Source organism: Panthera pardus, unplaced genomic scaffold (genome assembly GCF_024362965.1).
Source record: "Panthera pardus isolate Hobbes unplaced genomic scaffold, ASM2436296v1 HiC_scaffold_12, whole genome shotgun sequence".
In the NCBI taxonomy this organism is placed as follows: Eukaryota; Metazoa; Chordata; class Mammalia; order Carnivora; family Felidae; genus Panthera; species Panthera pardus.
The window spans coordinates 21179247-21193976 of NW_026526677.1; the positions used below are offsets into that span (position 1 = coordinate 21179247).

At 37.4% G+C, this 14730-nt stretch overlaps 1 non-coding gene across 1 annotated transcript; it reads right to left on the reverse strand.

The window, feature by feature from the left end:
* Positions 1-1342: 1342 nt before the first annotated feature.
* Positions 1343-1509, reverse strand: LOC128776354 (U1 spliceosomal RNA). The gene has a single exon (XR_008421431.1). It is a non-coding gene; the product is annotated as a U1 spliceosomal RNA (small nuclear RNA).
* Between the last annotated feature and the right edge of the window lie 13221 nt (positions 1510-14730).

Here is a 14730-nt window from a genome sequence, read left to right on the forward strand (position 1 = left end):
GCCGTGCAACTAAGAAAAGCGTGTCGTCCTGGCTATGTCATTGGTGCAGACATGGTCCCCACAGTTTCAAATGTGACGCCATGCAGTTCTCTCTTGGATTCTGAGAGGGGGTGCTGCCATCAAGCCATTACCACTGCTGCTCCTGAAAACTCCATGCCTCTTGGCTATGCCATGCCGAGAAATGGATTCCAGTTGGAGTCCCTACCTTATGTCACCCTCTTCCAAATGAAAGACCCAAGCATCCCACGAAGGCTTGATCACCTAGGCCACATCCTAACAGCTAAAGAGGCTGGAAAGTGGAGTGAGCATCTATGTCAGAGTGGTGCACGGATTGGCTCAACTACAGTTAAGGTGCTTAGAAGATGCTGGATAGCAATAGATATGACATACATTCCCACATGCTCATGGCATAAATAATGTGCACAAACACTTTACACATTATACAAACCCCATTTTTGCAAAGCAAATTACATATACATGCAGAGAAATAAAGAAGACTCTAAAGAATAAAACCGAAAACAATAATATTGGATCCAGGGGAGACTAGCAGGTAGAGTTTGGCTTATTATTATTATTATTATTATTATTATTATTATTATAATTTGTTTGTTTTGTTTTGAGAGTGAGAGAGAGGGAAGGGGAAGAGCAGGGGGAGAGGGAGAGAGAGAATCCCAAGCAGGTTCCACACCAGTGTGGAGCTGACATGGGGCTCGATCTCAGGACTGTGAGATCATGACCTGAGCTGAAATCAAGAGTCAGACGCTTAACAAGCTGAGCTGCTCAGACATTCTGGAGTTTGGCTTATTTTTTATATCATGTTCATACATCTCTGTTTTTTAAATTCTCCACCGTATGTATATACTAATGTTATCAAAAAATAAGAGAAGGAAACAGAACTTGGTACCTTCACAGCCAATGTGACACAATGTTTGATTTAGAATTAAAAGGAAAAAGGGTGCCTGAGTGGCTCAGTCAGTTATTTTGACTCTTGATTTCCTCTCAGGTCATGATCTCTTGCTGTTTTGGAGATCAAGCTTCGTATTGGGCCCTGTACTGACAGCACAGAGCCTGCCTGGGATATATTCATTCTCTCTCTCTCTCCCTCTCCCCCGCCCCTCCCCCGCTTTCTCTCTCTTTCTCTCTCTCAAAATAAATAAATAAAGTTTAAAAAGAAAGGAATCATAGAAAATTTAAAATTCAAGACCCTCTTTCTTCAAGAGAAAACTGAGGACAAGTGAGGACAAAGAGGCTTATTACAAGGGCATGCATGCAGAGGACAGCGAAGTCAGGCCAGAAACCCATATTTATTGTATGTTTTTTTCTTTTTTGAACATTTGATCATGAGGGGAAAACATGAACAGAACCCCCACTACCACAAATTTAGGCAGTCGAGTTTCCCACATTTGGGGAAATCGCAGGGGTCAGCACATCTGGATTGCACTGGATAAGCCTCCCTCCTGGGAAAACCACCTTCATGGTCATGGTATCTCCCTGTGCTCAGGCACTGAACTGCTTCCATGAAAACTCTCTACTCTTCCTCCATATTTACTATATTTTAAGACCAGTTATTTTTCTGTTTCATCTTGGGTATTTGTGTTTAATCTGTGACAGTTGGACAATGTGATACAGGTGATTTATTTTAAACTTTATGGCTAATGGATGTGTAATTCTGGTTACATGAGACTTTCCAGTTATTCAGAGTTTTGTCACGGGAGTCCTTGTTGGATGGAGAAGGGAACGAGGTATCCACTAACCCAGTCTGTCTCTTGTCAGTAAGAGGGACTTTTGGTTGCCTTTTTGATTCATTTTTTGCAGTAGTGGGATGTAGGCTCACAACACTAATGCCCCTTTGAAAAGGCCTTTGGGATATCTGTATGAAAGTAACATGAGCATGGAGTTGCTCCAAATCAAGTCAGGATGCTTGCTTTCTTATCAAGATGAGATTAATTTACTGTGAGAATTGCATAGAAAGAACATTTCTTTTGAGTTGTATAACATATCAAAATTACTGTGTCTTGGGAAGAGAAATCTTTGCGTGAAGGACAATGTTGGGAGTAGTAAGGAGAGATGAACAAGGCAGTCACCTGGTTCTGGGTGACAATGAGCATCCTAATGGCTGCAGCCATTGTCACATCACTAGTCCCAGCAGAAGCCCAGTGTCTAAATTGTAATATAGGGCTCAGTGAAAGCTAATTCAGTGAAGATATAGATGTAGGTTATCTTTATATTTCATCTTTATAATAATTATGGCCTCTTATCCAATGCCTGCTATTTTCTGGGCATTTTGTCAGGTACCTTACATATCTTATTTCTGTTTTGAATGCTTTTTGGAGAACAATTTAGAGACCGATTACAAGCTTATGATGCATCTGTTCAGTTCACAATGATTCTCCATCTGGAAAGCCCGTCTCCAACCTGATCTACAATCCTCTCAACAGTCACTTTTGTAATACATGACCCTGTCTTCTGGTCACTGCAAATTGGGCCAGGATGGACATCTTACTGAAACCAGGACATTTAGATTCTCTCTTCCATGAATTTGCAAATGAAGTTAAGATTCAGAGTCTGTTAGTCTGGAGGTGGTTGGAAGAGTAATATGCAAACTCCAGAATTGTGATTCTCTAGGAAAAAAGAATGGAGTATAAAGCAGGTGCAGAGAAGGAGGAAGAGATCAAAGATAGAGTCTTGACATTTATTCCCTGTATCTGTTTTTACTTAAAACCTAGCTTTAAATCCCTGAATTCTAAAGCTGTCCTCTCTTTGCTTAAACTAGGTAGAATTGATTTTTGAAAGTTAGAAAAGTTTTAATCTAGAATCTTGGCCATTATGGGTATAAATATATATGTATGCATACATACATACCTACATCCATAAAAACATTATTTCAGCCTCATGGCACATCCCAGAGTGAGTATTATCATCCTCATTTCATGGGTGAGGATACAGGCTCAGAGAGTGGAAGCAGTCTTCCCAGTGTAACCTTAGAATAGTTAGAGTTGGTATTTGATCTGAAGTTGGAATAGCTTAAAATCCTCTGATCTTACTAGTCTGTATATTATGCCCCATGTAGATATATTCATTCTTTTAGCAGGCATTTATGGATGTCCTTTTAAGTCCAAGGCACTATGTTTCTAGAATTCCACCAGGGTTGCCAAGTAGTTGTAGATATTTACATGGCGTTACATCTGTATGTGTCCATGTAGACTGCTAAAGGCCAGCTACTCAGCTCAAGGTTAAGGAATAGTTTTTGAGACTCATTATCCATACATTATGCTCTCAGTAAAGATAACATTAAGGAGAGATCAGCTTCCAAAAGACAGAGGAGGTGTCATGGGCTTTTGGTATTGCTAAAAGCTTTCAATTATAAGCACTTTACTGAGCTGCTGTGTGTATTTTAACTGGATCAGATGCCACCTGGTATGATTTTGTCCCTGGCCTTCAGACAGAATGTGGCTGGGATTGCCAGTGGACTGGTAATGAGCACCTGTTTTTAGAGTTGTTGTTGTTGTTTTAATGGTGCCCTGAAGATTTCATGATATGAGAGTCCAATAATGTCTCAAACTTACTATTAAACAAAGAAGTCATGTAACTTTCCCAATGTCATAGAACTAGTTTGTCACAGATACGGGGCTTCTGCTAAGAATACACAGCCAACAGAAATCATTTAAAATAATTTACATTATTTTTCTTTTTATTCCTCCAGATAACCACACATGTTGATTAGATTCATGTCATATCCATTATGCATTCTACCCTCACAGTCTGTCTTTCTCTGAATTAATGAAACATAAAATGGGAAAATTATAGGTTTTATAGTTAGAATCTATAGTGCTTAGAGTACAGTATAAAAACCTCTTTATTAATTTCATGCATTCTAGTCTATTATAAAATTCTCCCTTTTTATATTAAAACTTAAAATTTCTCTAAATTAAAAGGCACAATTGTTAATGTCATTATATTCTTACAAATGACATGAGTCATATGTCTTATATGAGTCAAATGTCTTATATGTCTTATATGTCTTATATGACATAGCACCTCAGTTTTTATAAAATTTATGCCTTCTATGTATGGTAATATACAAAATAGGCAAGAACAATATGGTTGATAACTCTGGAAGTGGAAATTATTCAGGTTTGCTAATGCCCAAAAGAGCTAGACATTATCTTAATAATAATAATAATGATGATGATAATTAGAACAACATTAACAGCTGTTACAGAATATTTACTTTAACCCAGGCAATGTTCTGAGTACTTTACACTCATCAATTCTATCTTCACAACTGCCTGTGAGTTGGGAATATTAGTATCCCATTTTACAGATGAGGAGAATGAAGCAGAGATTTTATTTGGTCCTGGCACCCCTGAGCTATTTTCTAGGTAGAAAAGAGATTTGTCCTGTCCTTGGTCTTAAAATTCAGTGCACATGTATATAATACCTAAATGGTTAAACAGTTTCTCCTTATCTGACTGCAACTCTACTTGGGTTGGGTTGTTTTCTCCCTCTTTTTTTTTTTTTCTCAGTGAACTCCTACTGAAATTTTAAAGCTTCTAAAAATTCACTCCTTTTTAAAGTTTATTTTCTAAGAAACTTTCATTTTTTCTTCATTCATAGTCCCTTGACTTTTTTTTTTTTCCTTCAAAATCTGCTATTCTACTTTGGAACATCATTGACTTCCTAACCAATACAAAGGATAAGTTTTATTTATTAAGTTATTAATCCCTTTGTGAAACTTGACACTCTTAATGATTAAGAGACTTAATGACTCCCAGAGTTCTTGAAACTTTTCCCCCTTGGACCTTCAATGCACCATCCTCCACAGTGCCTACTTTTGGTTTTCTAATCATTCCAGCTCAGTCTTCATTGTGTGTACTTATTAAATGATGCAAGCCCATGGCCTAGATCCTAAAACAAGATCCACCATCCAGAATGACAGTTGGCATAACAAAGGATCGCAGTAAATGTTAACTGAATAATTTACTATTATGAAACTTAACCCATGCCTATGGTTTCAACTATGAAACTAGCAAATGTGCAAAACAGAGCTCTTAAGCTTAGGAATTTCTGATGGCCTTCTAATGTCAGGCTTACTGTTACTATGTTTCTCTCATTCTTTTTTATCTGTATTGTTCCTTCTTTTACTGACTCTTTTCTCTTACACACACACACACACACACACATACACACACACACACACACAGACACTGATGTCTTTGGGGTATCGGGTATTGGGCTAGATGTTGTGTCTGTGGTGGTGCCTTCCTGACACTTATTATGTGGATAATGATACCAGCTCTTTATACTGTTTCTCTGTCTTTTTTCCTTTACCCTCCATTTCATTTTTCACATTCATGCTGGAGTATTTTTTGGAAAATATCTGTAGCTATCAGTACTTAAAAATCTTTTGATGGTTCCACATTGATTTACAACAGAGTTCCCACACCTTTGATAGCTCAGAAGGCCCTTTACGATTTCATCCCTGCCTACATACCTAGCCCCAGTTCCTCCATTTTTCATTCTGTCCTATACTTTAGACAGGGCAAGGTCTTCGGTATTCCCTAGTTATGGTTTTGTTCATCTGGGTGTCTTTATACATATCATCTAGTTGGGGTTTGGTGGGGTAATGAGGTGATCAATACGTAACACTCTTCTTATCTGGCTTAGAGTTAATTGAGGGGTTAACACGGAGTAAGATTAGGTAGAGAGTAAAATGACACCTTCATCTTGAACATATTTATATATTAGAGTTGCAGTTTATATTGTTTGGCAAGCGGGTCTCTCTAAATCCTAGAATAAACAGTCTTATAATGTCTTCCAATCAGAGACAGGACAGGCAGATTTTAGACCGCTGTGGTCTAAATCTTAGTCACATCTTAGTGATGTGGAAATGGAGCTCCTCCAAACTCTAAATAGTTTTTAGTGACTAATGAATATATGTCATATGTAAGCTGAAGTCGTCAGGGTTTTTTTTTTTCAATTTTAAGTGGAAAACAAAAGCACCTCACTTTGCCTTACACCAAACAGTGGAGCTGATTAGCTCACATAACTGAAAAGCCTGGCAGTTGAATTTTTTGGAGCGTGGTTGAGCCCAGGGACTCCACGTCACGCCACTTAATCTGTCTTCATCTTTGCTTTCCTCTCTCTTGATTCAAGTCTTGGGCAGGCTCTTTCCTTGCTGTGCTATGATGATATTAAGATGGCCATCAGCATCTGGCAACTATCTTACAGGCTCATCTATCCCAGTGAAAAGAGAGCTCGACTTTCTGGATAATTCTAGCAAAAGGCTGGAATAAATGCCATTAGGTAACTTAAACCTATGAAGTAAAATAATGTCCGTTTTTGGCTAGGCTTCCATAACTGTGGTTAAAGTCAGGGTAATCTCAAGGACTGAGATGGAGAAGGAATGTTTCACCAAAGGGATATCAGAGTGTTGTTCCAGAAGAAAGAGGATCTGTTTTGGCCAGGTGGAAACCATAAATGTCTACACAGGCATGCATAGTTCCATAGGTGAGTGGAATGATGAACCAAGGTAGACAGGTTGTTTAGCATCAGTGACACCAAGTCTAGGTAAAACAGTCTTTTGTAGATTATGCTTATTGTTAAATTCTACTTCTCCATGATTCTCTTGCAGACAGCCAGGGGACTGTACTCATTTTTTGTTAAGCTGGAAATCAGACTTTCCTGAAATAGGTGAATTGGGAAATCTCTTTGCTATACAGAAAATATTGTTGCTGTGACAATTGTTGTAGAAGAAGCCTGTTGGAAATGAGTTGGGAAGTCTCTGCTGTCAAATAAAAAGAGGGTGCATGCAGCTCTGAGTTTTTTCTATTCTAGTGTCTCCCAGAATCACACACGCACACACAAGCCTGCACACACGAACAGACACACACGCAAACACAAGCACACTCTAAAAGGATAAGTCATCATCTCACCCAAAAAATGATAAAACACAAAATAAACATGCCAGCTTCCATCCAACGGAAATAAAACTACTTCCGAAATTTCAACCTAATGGTATGTGTCAGATTGTATTGAGTCACTTTGAGAGAAAAATTGCAGTATTATTCATTCGGATTTAAAATATCGTATTTGGATGTCTCCATGGTATGTGATGATCAGCGAAAACGGACGCTTTATGGGCTGCCGCGCACCGGGCAGGAGGGCGTGTGGTCTGCTTTGCTAAGGGACTTGCTTGTGCTCATTCTAACTAACATGGCCTAATTTTATTTTCCTTACTGTCTCTGTCTCGTGTTTTTTTTTTCCTTTTTTTCATGTTGGAAAAATACAATAGAATTGTCTTCTCAGCATGGGGATATCTGCATGTGTTAAAATTACATTTTCTATTTTAAACTCACTCCCTTTTTAATTTAAAAGGACTTGTCAGAACATGTAGTCTTCTTTCCCCCCTCCTAGAGAATGGAGGGTACACAAACCTGAGATCTCAAAAGAGGCAAAAAGCAACTTGTAGGGTAAACAAACCAACAAAAACAAAACAAAACATGGGACATTCTGGTTGATTCTATCTTACCTGAATTCCCTCATGGAATTTGACGTGAAGAAGCTCCACACAGAGGAGTGACAGGAAGGTTATGCATTTTAGAAGAAGAATCTCCTTGTGTAGAAATTAGTAGGCAAGCTATCAACTTTCTTTTACCTCAGCTTTCTAGAAGACATTGAAGTGAAAGTTCTCATATTAATACCTATACACAGGTATATTCTATGAAATATAATGACAGTAACATTGAGAACCTTATTTGTGGGAGATGATGTGTACACACACACATAAATACATTTCCCAACTCAGCCTCATAGTGTGATTTATTTAAGGTGTTCTCCCCCTCAAAATTAATAAACGACTTACCATCTATGACCTTTGATTGGATTATTAGCTCCATTTTATAGATCAGAAAACTCATGTTGATTTAAGGCACCGTGATGAATTCTGTGGTACATCTTTCGAGAGCATATGCCCATATTCCTAGTTGGCTGAAATGTTGACTGCCGAGGATCACAGCTGAGTTCCACTTGGGGAATTTCCTCTACCAAAGCAAGCTTACTTGGGGTGCCTGGGTGGCTCACTTGGTTAAGCATCTGACTTTTTTTTTTAATGTTTTATTTATATTTGAGAGAGAGAGAGAGAGACAGTGTGAGCGGGGGAGGGACAGAGAGAGGCAGAGACAAAATCTGAAGCAGGCTCCAGGCTCTGAGCTGTCAGCACAGAGCCCAATTTGGGACTCAAAGCCAGGAGCCCTGAGATCATGACCTGAGCCGAAGTCTAACGCTTAACTGACTGAGGGACCCAGGTGCCCTAATTAAGGGTCGGACACTTGAATCAGCTCAGGTCATGATCTCATGTTTTGTGAATTCAAGCCCCACTTTGGGCTCCATGCTGATAGTGTGGAACCTGCTTGGAATTCTCTGCATCTCTTTCCCTCTCTACCCCTACTTCACTCATGCATGTGTGTTCTCTCTCTCTAAATAAACTTAAAAGCAAAGAAAGCTTACTTTCCATGGTATACACATATCCCCAAGGGGAAATTCTCTTTCTCTGAGTAGTTGGTGGGTGAGTAGAAATGTCCACTCTTGCCTCAATTTGGGGCACCTCTGAAAGGCTGCCTTAGCTCCAGAATTCCCTGAGGGACTGGCAAGGCTTTTGTTGAAATCAAATTGCAGTTTGGTGTCTCCTTCTGACCAATCCTGTTTTCATCACCAGTGAGGGGTGTTGATCAAGAGTACTCCTTAATAAACCTTCATGCAAATCTTTCTCTTATGGTCTGTTTCTAGAAAGTGCAGTCTAAAAAAAAAAAAAAAAAAAGAAAAGAAACTGCAGTCTAAGGTAGGCACCCAGAACATGTGGCCATTAAATGTTAGATATTACATTATTTACCAGAGACACCTATGTTAACAGTATGAATTGTTCTACAGAGTCAATTAGGCAAAGGAAGAAATGTAAAGGCCTTTTTATGCTAACTCTTAATGCATTGCTTGATATTCAGAGCTATGTATGCATTATGCCTTATCAATTAATCTCTAGCCACCCTATCTGTGAGATATATGAATGTAGCATAAAGTCAGCCCTGCTCCAAATGCTGTTGGCTCACGGTAAGTAGGACCAGTGATGTTATTGGTCTTTTTCTCTTGTGTTATGCAATGTATAATAAGGGAATGTGTGGTCGTCAGTGCCTGAATGCCACTTTCAGTAATAGAAACGCCTTCTGGGGAAATAAGATTGGTGCCAGAACTCGAATATGGAAGCAAACTTGAAATTATTTCACTTCTATTTCAGAATGTTTTTTTTTTAAAAGGAAAAGGCAGCAAGACCATTTTGAGGGCCGCCAACCACACTGAGGCATTTGAATGAGAATCTCTCTATAGCTTTCTATAACCTACTAAATAGAAATCCAGGGTTCTTAGGTAGGTATCTCAGCCTCTGTTCAATCTAGTGCCAAATTACTTTCGTACATTATCACCTATAGTCCCCCTTCATGGGCACTCCATGTTTTTTGCCAAAGTGGACTGAGCTATTCCCTGAAGAAAAATAAAAACAAATATGTAAAATAAAATAAAAAATAAAATGTTCCATTCAAGATCGAGTAAGTCCACTCTATGCCATTCTTTCTTGCTGAGTACAACCCCCAAATTATAGAAAAAATAAAACAAAACAAAAAACTAACTGAACACTCTGAAAATTAAACAAAATCAGACAGAGGGGGAGGGGGGTCAAACACCGAAGAAACAGGGGCACCTGGGTGGCTCAGGCAGTTAATCATCTGTCTCTTGATTTCGACTCAGGTCATGACCTCATGGTTTGTGGGTCCAAGCCCTGCATCAGGCTATGTGCTGACAGTGTGGAGTCTGCTTGGGATCCTCTCTCTCACCCTCTCTCTCTGCCCCTCCCCTGCTCATTCTCTCTCTCTGTCTCAAAATAAATAGACTAAAAAAAACAAAAACAAAACCCAGAAGAAACACCTTTAAAAGGGATAAGCCTCTCCCCCCCCCCCCCGCCATTTTTTCCCCTCATTTGGAGCTGTGCTAGTAGTGGAGGAAGCAGTAAAACTTTGAAAGAATCCCTTATTATCGGCCAGAGGCACAACAAAAGGAGTCTTCATATCTGAAGAATGTGAGTGTATGTCAGAGAGAAGGCATCTAGAGAATGAGATTCCTTAAATGCTGTGTCTGAACCTGCCCAAGTTCTGAGTCCCCACAGACCTTCATGTGCAGGAAGGATGCAAATTAGCTTAGAAAAGGTTTTGAAAACTAAATTGACATTGAAACTAGCACCTAGAGGAAGTAAGTAGAGGTTAAAGTTTGAAGCAAACTGTGTTGATTGCCTGCCAAAACAACTACAGCAAAAATCAATATTCTGTAGAGAATTTTAATAGGACCCAGTACCTATGAAACAATTTTCAGGTGTTCAGGATACAATCCAAAATGAATCAATATGCATAGAAGTGGAAAAATAGTAGAGGTTCTCAAGAAAAAGACTATCAATAGATGATACCCATGAGATGACTCAGATTTTGGAATTATCTGACAAAAACTTTAAAGAAGCTAACTATAACTATGCTTCATGACATAAAGGTAAACACACTGGAAATAAATGAAGAAATAGAAATTTTTGACAGAGAAATAGAAATGATAAAAAAAAAGCAGGTGAACATTTTAGAACTAGAAATACAATACCTTAGATAAAAATTTCATCAAAAGGGCCTAAAAGTAGAATGGGGATGACAGAGTTAGACATTTACTATTGTCCCACTGAAGGGAAAATTGAAAGTTCAAAAATAAAGCAAGAAAATAGTAGCTATCTTGGCTAATATAGAAGACACTTTTCTCTGTGAATTCTATAAAATATAGATGGCTATTAAAAATTATAGCAGTGTGTGGTAAATTTTTAAGCAGATGTACATGTATATATGACAAATATAGTATGAAGAGGGAAGACTAAAAAGTGACCCAAGTGATTGTAAAACTTTACATTTTACTTGAAGTAGTAACATGTTAGCACTACATATATTGTGAAAAGATGTAGCCTCTAGAAAAACTACCAAAATAAGAACACAGTGAAATAGAGCCAAAATTACAGTGGATAAATAAAAATTAAGCACAGAAGAAGATACATGAAAAAATGTACTATCCGTGATAAAAACTCTCAGAAAGATAGGAATAGAAAATGGCATACTCAACATGATGATGGTGAGCTGCAAAAAATGTACATAGTGAAGAATGAATGCTTGCCTCTAAGATCAGGAACAGGTCAAGGATATATGCTTTTATCATCCCAGTATTATACTGGAAGTTCTAACCATTGCAGTAAAACAAGAAAAAGAAATGAGAGACATTCAGACTGGAAAGGAAGGCATAAAATTATTTGTGTATGACATTATGATCTATATAACAAATCTTTACGACTATAAACATGCTCTTGGAACTAGTAAGTAAGCTTATTGAGGTTGCAGAACAAAATCAATATAAATATAAATTGTATTTCTATGTACCAGCAACAAATAACTAAAATAATAATTTTAAAAGAGTCACATTTCACCAAACAGCATGAAATAAGTATAGATCTGAAAAAATACATGTAAAAATTGTATGCTGAAGATTACAAAGCACTGATGTAAAATATCAAAGAAGTTTAAATATAAAGACATATCATAACTCGGTATTATTAAGATGTCATTTCTCCCTAAACTGATTCGATGAAATCCACCCCCCCCCCCAGAATTCTATCAGGATTTTTTTTTATAGAAATCAACAAAGCTGATTCTTAAGTGTATTTGTAAAGTCAAAGGAATTAGAGTAGCCAAAAATCTTCTGAAAATTAAAAAACAATGCTGTAGTAGTCACATTAAATGATTTCAAAGCTTATTAGAAAACTATAGTAATCATAACTGTTGTTTTCATGGGAGGATGGATACATAGAACAACATGGCCAATTTATTTCTGATAAACTTGCTAGGATCATTCAAATTAGGTTAATCTTTTCATCAAATTGTACTAGAAAAGTTAGACATCTATATGTGAAAAAAATAATTCCAACCCATATTTCAGATCTTCTACAATAATTAACTCAAAATGAGTAATACCTCTAGCTACAAAAACTAAAATTATAAAACTTTCTTCAAGAAAACAGGAAAAAATCTTTGCAACCATAGATTTCACAAGGAATTCTTAGGTCACCAAAATCACTGCCTCTAAAAGAAAAAGAAAAGGATAAATCAAATCTATTAAATGAAAACTTAAGTTCTGGGAAAGATAACATTAAGAAAATGAAATGACAAGCCACAGAGTGGGAGAAAATGTTTTTTAAATTACATGTCTGAACAAAGAATTTGTATCTAAAATATGTAAAGAATTCTTAAGAACGTAATAAGAAAACAATTCAATTAAAAAATAAGGGCAGAGGAACTATATAAACACTTCCCTAGAGAAGGTATTCTTTGACTAACAAGCATATTTGAAGATGCCCAGCATGATTATTAGATGTATTAGTATCGTAGATCTTCCATAACAAGTTGTCATAAACTAGGTGGCTTAAAACAATAGAAATGTATTCTCTCAGAATTCTGTAGGCAAGAAGTACAAAATCAAGGAGTCAACAGGACTATGCTCCCAGTGAAGGGTTTAGATAAGAATGTTTTCTTGCATTTTATGATCCTCTAATAGCATCTTATGATTGCCAGTAATCCTTGTGATAATAATAATAATAGTAATTATAACCATCATCATCATCATCTTGAAAAAAAATTGATAGTACCATGTTTTAACGTGGATGCCGAGAAAGCCAAAACTCCTGCACATCTGCTGGTGATAATACAAAATGGTTTAGCTTGTTTGGAAGAGAGTTTGATGGTGTTTCATATAGGTGAAAAGATACGTATCCATCTATCTCACGTCTGCATACCCACAGAAATGAAAATTAAAGTTCGCACAAAAACCTCTACTCAAATGTTGAATAGTGGCATTATTCATAATTTCCTAAAATTGGAGACAATCCAAATGATGTACTAGTGGTTAGTGGGTAAAATCTATGATGCATTTATATAATGGAATATTATTCCGCAGTATTATTGATATACACGATCATAGGCTGAAATTCAAACACATTATGCTAAGTGAAATACCAAATTTGAAAGACCACATACTGTCTAACTCCGTCTTTATGGTATTATGGAGAATAAAATCATAAGAAATAGCAACAGAAATCAAGTCAGCAGTTGTCAGGGATGAGGTTGGTTGGAAGTGTAGACCACAAAGAGGCCAGGAGGACATTGGTGTGATTCAGCAGGTGTACATCTTTATTGTGGTGGCATTTTCTCTATGCATTCATTAAAATTTATAGAAACATACACCAAACTAGGGAATTTTACAGTATGTAAATAAATACAATCCAGCAAATAGAAAGCTGATGCCTGATATTTTTTGTGGTATGTATTGGGACATAATAAATGTTAGTTCCTTTCTTCTCCCATGCATAAAGGACATCTCCTATTGCTATTTTATTTGTTGGCTACTTTTACATATTCATAGTTTCCTTTTTCTCCACACCTCCCCCCCCACCCCCCATAGAATGTCTCCCTCTCTTGGCAATTTGGTAAATAATTTCATTAGGACTTTTCTTCTGTGTCTCAGTTACATTCTTTGCTGCTTTATCGTAAGCTAAATATGATCTTGTTTGGCCTTCCACCTGTGCTGCTGTCATAACTGAAGATGTCTTGTAACCTAGAAGTCAATTGGTGACTTTTTGTCCCCTGAAATTTATTTAAGAGGCTCTTTTCTGTCCTAATTTCAAGTTCCATGAAACTCCAAAACCATATCATTTCCCAAGGGCTTATATCCTTGATATCCTTGTGTTCACCAAGCTCCTACTACCACTGGAGCTATTCTGTCTTGAGATAGAAAGTTGAGCCCCCCTTTTATTTGATCTCTTCTTTGTGTTCTGGCAAAAATCACTCACATGAAGCATCTCTCAGTCAAGCACACTAAAGATTTGTAAGAAGGAAGATTCAGAACATCAACTGCACATTATTCACTCTAGTGCTTGATATGGTGGCCCATATCTGAGGTAAACCACGGCCACCCACAAATATCCTGGTTTCTATCTCTTCTGTACTTTCAAAGCCCATCATCTCTTCTTTCTTCCCACATCTCTCAGAAGCATAATCAGTTTCTTTTCTGGTCTCATAAACTGTAGTTTCTCCACTAAGTTTCGCTTTCTTGGTTCCATTGGTACCCACGTCTTTAGCTTTTTCTCTTATACCCTGAGCAGCTTCTCAAGATACGTTCTCCAAGTCAGGTCCTCCCTAGGAGGGAATTCTGTTGGAAGATGTTTTGATAATATGTTCTCTTTGTTCCAATCTAGTGAAGCACCTATTACCAAATTGTAAACATTTATCTTCATGTCCATTTTTCTCGCTATCCATGAAATCATCAAAGGTGGGTTTCATCCTCCTCCCTCTCTTGCCCCAAAACTTACCACAGTGGTACATGGTAAATATTCAACAAGGAAATTAAAGCATCTTAGCCCATCCAGGATGCTATAAGAAAATACCATAGACTGAGTGGAGTACTGCAGAATAATAGAAAAGTTATATTGGTCTTTATCTGGAGTTACTGCACAGAGCTCCTAAAGCTGTTGGGATTTCCTAATATTTTATTATTCTAACATTTCATCTTTGTTCTAATATTTCATCTTTGTTCTAATACTTCATCTTTGACCTTGGG